The sequence below is a fragment of the Macrobrachium rosenbergii genome, chromosome 1 (genome assembly GCF_040412425.1).
Source record: "Macrobrachium rosenbergii isolate ZJJX-2024 chromosome 1, ASM4041242v1, whole genome shotgun sequence".
Classification (NCBI taxonomy): Eukaryota; Metazoa; Arthropoda; class Malacostraca; order Decapoda; family Palaemonidae; genus Macrobrachium; species Macrobrachium rosenbergii.
In genome coordinates this window covers 48,256,858-48,264,357 of record NC_089741.1, presented here as the reverse complement: position 1 = coordinate 48,264,357, position 7,500 = coordinate 48,256,858, and the positions used below count along the sequence as shown (strand labels likewise).

Here is a 7,500-nt window from a genome sequence, read left to right as displayed (position 1 = left end):
TTTTTTTAATGATTCTCTCTCTCTCTCTCTCTCTCTCTCTCTCTCTCTCTCTCTCTCTCTCTCTCTCTTAACAACTAACATTTAAGCTTAATATCTTTCTTTTTGTACATCTTAAGGTTCCACAGTTTCCAATTATTAGTGATGTAAATTTTACATGCTTGACACTATTATTTCTGTTTTGACTCCAACACTGAATCAACACTCATATCATTAAGGCAAGCGTACCCTCATTAACACACATTTTGAAAAGTAAATGCAATCTTGTTGAATATATGCGTTTGGAAAGTTAGTGTATTTCCAAAATTATATTAAATGCATGAACTCCATTAGAGGTCAGGTGACAAGCGCTGCTCTCTCTCTCGGCGAATTTATTTAGTGGAAGCATGACTAGGCAAAATAATGCTGTCAGAAGACGCGAGGAGCCCATGAATGGCTCGGTACTTGTAATGAACGTGAGTGAGTGAGTGGGTAGTCAGTCAGTCAGTCAGTCAGTCAAAAATTACAGGTGCCGTGTTATTCGGAACGTTTCTTAACTGAACGACATTGTACTGCGTGACGGGGTTGCGGGAGGCGTAATCCGTCTAGATTGGCCGAGTGCATATGTCGTTGTGGTGTTTTGTCACTTTTGTTCTAATCCATTCCATTTAGCAGGTTTTCTTTAGTTAGCCAGTGACGCTTGTGTGACGCCATGAGACTGTGGAGTATTATTTACGGCTAGACCTTGATTTAAAGGATAATATCCATTCAGGTTACAGAACATTCGATCGAAGCTTCTTGTGCAAATCCGATTTTTGGGGAAACCTCTGTGGTCAGGTTTCGTATTAGTTAAAGGAACTTCTCGCCATAATAATTAATCTACAGTGGATTCACCACAGCTGTAAAAGACCCATGTAACGTCTTTTTTAGTTGGTTACTCCATTGGCTCTCTCGGGATTTATTGTGGTCCATTGCTGTTGGCACCTGGTGCCATCTTAATCTCTCCTTGCAGCTCATCAGTGTCATGTACATGTGTGCTCTACAGGACGTTGACTTCCACCGTCTCCTGGTCTTACCATCTAGTCTTGTTTTGCTTTCACCGCACTCGGCATTACAAGACTTGGTGTTCTGTCTTCTTCAAGAGGGAATCTATTTACTGTTAGTTGGATATATTTTCTCGTAGGATTGTATTTACCTAGTAGCATTATCAAGTGTCCTCTATAAAGGCGTTTCTTTCACAGTAGTGTAATGTACAGACATCCACATATCATTGTGCCGTTCAAGGTATGAAATAATCTCTAGATTTAGGGAAGAAATTTCCATATGGAATCTTCATTGTTACCTTTGGTTTTTGAGCTTGCTTTGCACACAATGCAGGAATTACAGAACACTGTCTTTATAATGTGTATTGCGTGGTAGCCAAAAGAACTTTGTGATGTAGACATTTAAGAGGTAAAGTCGCTCATGTTTGAAGTGAAAGATCTTGTTATCATCAAAGGCTTAGGTCATCATGATAAAAGCAAAGAGATTGTCACATGATTGTTAACGAATTGAGAGAGATATTTGAGTATATAATTTTAAATTATTTTTACAGTACCGCAAATTTACGTCAGAAAGTAGAAATACTTTTACATGAAATTTTGGGAGTCAGAATTGATATGAAAATGATTCTGTAATGAGTAGTGCGTAATAATAAATAAGAAGATTTACCCGTTAGGGCTAAATGTTAAGAACAAGGTCATGTGTAAAAGACAAATTCAAGACAAGAATTGTTTCTGCCTCTTGCACAGGGAAAGTTGAGATCACCTATCGTCTCGTATCCAAATATTCAGTCTCTCTGTCTCTCTCGAGATCTTGATAGACCAATTATCTTTTTTTTTTTTTTGTGTCAATAACACTGGGAGGCTCTCTCTCTCTCTCTCTCTCTCTCTCTCTCTCTCTCTCTCTCTCTCTCATTCAGGAAGAAGGTACGGGTTTTTGATGATAGCCATCCTCCCAACCCCCTCCCCACTCCCCTACAGAATCAACCCCCTCCCACCCATCCTCCGTCTATCTTGAGATAGTGATTCTTTTCGCTTCGGCCCTTGCAATTTGTTTCTTTTATATCTTCATCACCATATTTTTTATTCTTTTTTTTTTTTTTGTACTCCCCGGTCACGTCCACCCTTCCTTTTGTTTTGATGCTTCCTTTTGTTCAGCTTTTGTTTCGACGTCCCTTCCCTATCGTTTATTTTCTTGCTTGTATGTCATCGGTATGCGAGGCATCCATAGTTATTTTTATGTTTTGTTTTTGTTTTACTTGACGAGGGGAACATATATGCTGTATCCTTTTTTATTTTTCCATAGTGGTGTTTGAACGTGAGGAAATAGCTTCATGTCGTTTCCATTTTAATTATCCTTTGTCTTCACACTTGTTTTACCGCTGATGTCTTCATTTGCATGGACCGAGCAACCGTATTTCAAAGGATGCTGAAAACAGAATTTTATATTATATAATTATGTATATATACATGCATATATATACATACATATATATGTGTGTGTGTGCGCGCGCGTTTGTGTGATTAATTACGTATTAATACTTTACACTTGTTTGGTATATATTTTCTTTGCGTTATCGGTGCTTTTGGTAGTTTTAATTTGATTTATATCGTTTTATTTGAGTTTTTTTCCCTCTTAGTTTTAAACCGCAGAAGGTTCCCGAAACATTCATGTATATGAGCCAGCTCTCTCTCTCTCTCTCTCTCTCTCTCTCTCTCTCTCTCTCTCTCTCTCTCTCTCTCTCTCTCTCCCCTGTGTCAGTATTTAAGACTTTCAATTATTTAAGGAAACCTTTTGGAAACCGTAAAGTTTTATTCAAACGCCATGTAATTACCTCGGATAACCGGCACTGTGAAACTTTGGGATGGTCCTTATAGCTGAGTGGTGTAGAGTGCCATTTGCCATTGACGTAATTTTGGTTTTTATGTTACTGACTTTTTTTTTTAATATTTATCCTTTTTGTTACTTCATTTTATTATATGCGTTCATCTCTCAGTTGGACATTGTGTTCTGTTGAAGAATGTGTTACAAGGTCATAGCATTGCAAGCAAGTTGTATAAAAATAATAATAATAATAATAATAATAATAATAATAATAATAATTATTATTATTATTATTATTATTATTATTATTATTATTATTATTATTATTATTATTATTATTATTATTATTATTATTATTAGTATTATTATTATTATTACGAAATTGGCTAATTTCAAATTACGACCGGTTTTCTCCTGTCAACTACAAGGTGTAAATCGTTATTTATTTTATCAAAACTTTTACCTCTACGATTACTTTAGTTTTTTTAGTCATACTGAGAAGGAGAACCGAGTAGGTTCTCTAAAGCTCTCGTTTGTATATACATTTCTAATATATATTTACCTTCCCACCGTTGTGGATTTCTTCATTATTATCATTATATTATTATGATCGAAATAATAATAATAATAATAATAATAATAATAATAATAATAATAATAATAATAATAATAATAATGGTGGCGGTAAACGACTGTGCTTTTGACTTAGTTTTTCTCCTTTGATCAGTTTTTCTCCTTTGATCAGTAACAGTTATTTTTTTTTCATCATGTGGCTTCATGTATACTTATGTATAATCTTCAGTGTTTAGTAAGGCCTTTCATGGCTTCCATAAAGGCATATCAAGGTTAGCCTGAATCCTATTTTCCTACTGATGCGCCTTCATTTATATTTTGGATATTTTGTGTAACCAAGCTCTCTCTCTCTCTCTCTCTCTCTCTCTCTCTCTCTCTCTCTCTCTCTCTCTCTCTCTTTATCGTACGTGGTAGCTCTTCGTTAGGCGAGTCGGTAGAGCTGTGGACTAGCACTCGCTAGGCCCGAGTTCGAGTCTCCGGCCGGCTGATGAAGAGTTAGAGTAATTTATGTCTGGTAATAGAAATTAATTTCTCGCTATAGTGTGGTTCGGATTCCACAATAAGCTATAGGTCCCGTTGCTAGTAACCAATTGGTTCTTAGCCACGCAAAACAAGTCTAATCCTTCGGGCCAGCCCTAGGAGAGCTGTTAATCAGCTCAGTGCTCTGGTAAAACTAAGGCATGCTTTTTATCGTACGTGGCGGAGTGGTAAGCGCGCTCAGCTTAAAAACCGAGTTCTTGTGGTCGATCAGTGAATTGGGTACCTGGTTGTTTAGTCGACTGTTGTGGATTGGAGGTAGAATGAAGAAAGTGGAGAGGTAAACGCACGCTTTCTCTCTCTCTCTCTCTCTATCTCACTATATATATATATATATATATATATATATATATATATATATATATATATATATATATATATATATATAATGTGTGTGTGTGTGTGTGTGTGTGTGAGAGAGAGAGAGAGAGAGAGAGAGAGAGAGAGAGAGAGAGAGAGAAACATTTTAAATGTTGTCGCCCCATTGGATGCAGAGGGTACTTTACAGCGAGGCGAGAGCTCACGACGATGCATACATTAGCGTTATCAGCCAGTAACGCTAATGATCTTTTAATTAGGACGGCATGCCAAAGCTTTCTAGCGCTGTAGCTTGTCACGTCGTGAGGGGATCGGTGCTAAGTCAAGGAGCAGGTACCTTCCGTCCCCTCTTTTATTTATTTATTTCGTTTTTAATGTGTGTCGAAGTCACGCTTAGTCTGTAGTAAGCTGCTTTTATCTGAATGGCTATGTAGATTAGATGTTTTATGTTCAATTAATAATCGGTTTATTAATTTTTATTTTTTCAATTGCTCGTAATTTGCTACGGTTTGTCGTTCATTTAAAAAAAATGTCACGCCGTGGTAGATGGTGAATTAATGAATATTTTAGATGCTCGTCGTTGGAAAAAGGATAATAATATAATAATAATATATTTCATCTAAACCATTGTGATTTTCTTCACCAATAATAATAATAATAATAATAATAATAATAATAATAATAATAATAATAATAATAATAATAATAATAATAATAATACAAACCTAGTGTTTATTAGAAGGGAAGAAAAAATATTAAGATAAGGAATATTATTTATAAAACTAACCTACAAACCTTCCTCATGATTTGATGGTCGATCTGCCTCATGACACATCGCACGTATAAACTCTTTAAATATTTATGTGGAACATCCCCACGAAAAGAAACATTTTAGTGAGGTATTTTAGGTCATCTTGAAATCACCACGCCGTTTACGAGCGACATTCAGGTGATATTCGAGAACGTCGCCTATTACACGGCATTTGGTTTTGATATCTGGATTGTATATCGGCCATGATAAGTCAGATGTCTTGAACTGATTCTCTCTCTCTCTCTCTCTCTCTCTCTCTCTCTCTCTCTCTCTCTCTCTCTCCGCCAGATAACCCACAATCAAATCAAATCAAAATCTCTCTCTCTCTCTCTCTCTCTCTCTCTCTCTCTCTCTCTCTCTCTCTCTCTCTCTCTCTCTCTACTTCACTGGGTGCTAAGTAGGTGACTCATTAGGGCTTAGGCTAGAGAGAGAGAGAGAGAGAGAGAGAAGAGAGAGAGAGAGAGAGAGAGAGAGAGATGACTCTCACCACTCTTCATTTCATTCGGTCTTCCTTCCTTCCTTCCCTTCCATTCATTGCTCTTGTTCGCCTCCTCGTGACCACTACACTGGGCGTATGATAAGGCTTGGTTTATGTGCCTTATCTCCTCGCATGTGTGTGTTCGTAAAGAGGGGTCCGAGAGAGAAGGGGTTAGTCCCCTGGGGGAGGGGAGGGGAGGGACTACCCCTTGGTGGAGGGGGGAGGGAGGACCCCTGGGGAGGGGGAATTTGGGGCGGGGAGAGAGGGGGTCTTGTAATTATTATTGGTTGGATGAAGAAGAGTACGTCTGGTTACGGTTAAGAGACTTCTGGTTTAAACTGTCGTCGTGATGTTGCCTTTTTTTTTATTTGGTGGTGTTGTCAGAAGATTAAGGTGGGTTTATGCCAGCACTGGCTCTTGCCCCTAAGAGCGATCCCAAAGTGTTGTGGTCCATCTGTCAAGAGGAGTTTTAGGAGCGTTGGGTTCCCTTGTCATATTTTAGAAGGATCCACATCTGTCACATTTTAATGGGTCTTTGATGGTTTGTGTTTAATAGGGCGTTGTGTTTGTTATTTATTGGTAATGAGGTGCTTCGTCATATGTTGAGGGAGTTTGTGGTTGTAAATTAGTTGTGTTTTATATTTGATATAATTGACAGCGTTTTTAATGGGAGCTGGGTAGTAGTTTCTTTTGTTTATAAACTGGCAAATATAAATTTTGAGTGCATACGTTCGTAGTTATTTGTCTTACATAATCTAGAGTAATGGGATATTTCCTTATGAGAAATTAAAGGGGTTTCCTTTAAAGCACTGGTAGCATTACATATGCCAGATGTTGTGTGTGTGTTTTTTTTTCCTGGAAATGATAACATTATATGTTTACGATAACTAGGGATATGTTTTCTGCGTAATTTATAAGAGCTTTCTAATTTTTTTGAGAAGTAGGATTTTCATCCATTATAGGTAGGAATTTAATTTTTTATAAATTATTAGTGTTTGTTTTTCGCAAATTAATATCCTGTGCTGAGAAGATTATGGCTGGCTGAGTGTGAATAGATTATTTTTTCTTAAAGGTTTGTATTTCACTGGTTTTTTATGTATGATATTTTTTATGGATGATCATACTAAGCTTGAGGTTGTTTTTAGGAAATTATTATTATTATTATTATTATTATTATTATTAGACCATATATGAAATAATTTTTTTTACTCGTTTGCGTGAGTAGTGGTTCAGGATAAAGGGCTGGTTCGAGTATCGTATTCATCGTCGATTCTATTTGTTTTCATTAAAAATAATTATCTGAAGACAAATCAACACTTCACTGCAGTGGTAATGATTCATCTCCGTCCTTTCAAAGCTGTCGCTAATCAGTGTAAACCACTCGAGAGATTAAGTCAGGCTTTCAAGATTATCATTATTACTAGTGTGCACATAGGGTCAAAAGTTAACGGTAATATAAGAGAACGTCTAGACGGCAAGTCTTAACCCTAGGGACGTTATTTAATGTCCCGGCGTTAGGACCAAAGTAAACTCATTATACATACATGCATTTGGGCAAGAGGAATTGGGTGGGAGAGAGGTTTATCCAGGCTAGAGGGCGGCAAATCTAAACGTAGAGGTTTCAATAAAAAAAAAAGTTACTTTTTTATATAGCTAAATGTTTTTTAACTGGAACAACTCAGAATACCATTTTCTTTATGAGCGTTCTTTGGCCGAATTGAATATTTAAGTGAGAGAGAAGAGAAAAACAACGAAGGCACTTGATAGTAAAATTACAGAAATACAAATTGAAAATATAGCAAAAAATGGTAGAATATCTACACAAGTCCGATAACTGTTGTCCGGGAATACCAGAGAATTTCGTGCAGTCGGATCTGGCTTCAGACATGGCAAATAATTAAAACTGAAGTCAGAGGCACAAAACCGATACATCGTTCGTGGC

At 36.8% G+C, this 7,500-nt stretch overlaps 1 protein-coding gene across 6 annotated transcripts in view; it reads left to right on the top strand.

The window, feature by feature from the left end:
• fwd (phosphatidylinositol 4-kinase beta fwd) overlaps nucleotides 1-7,500 on the top strand; it is a 428,358-nt gene that overhangs the window by 200,886 nt on the left and 219,972 nt on the right. The window lies entirely within an intron of this gene.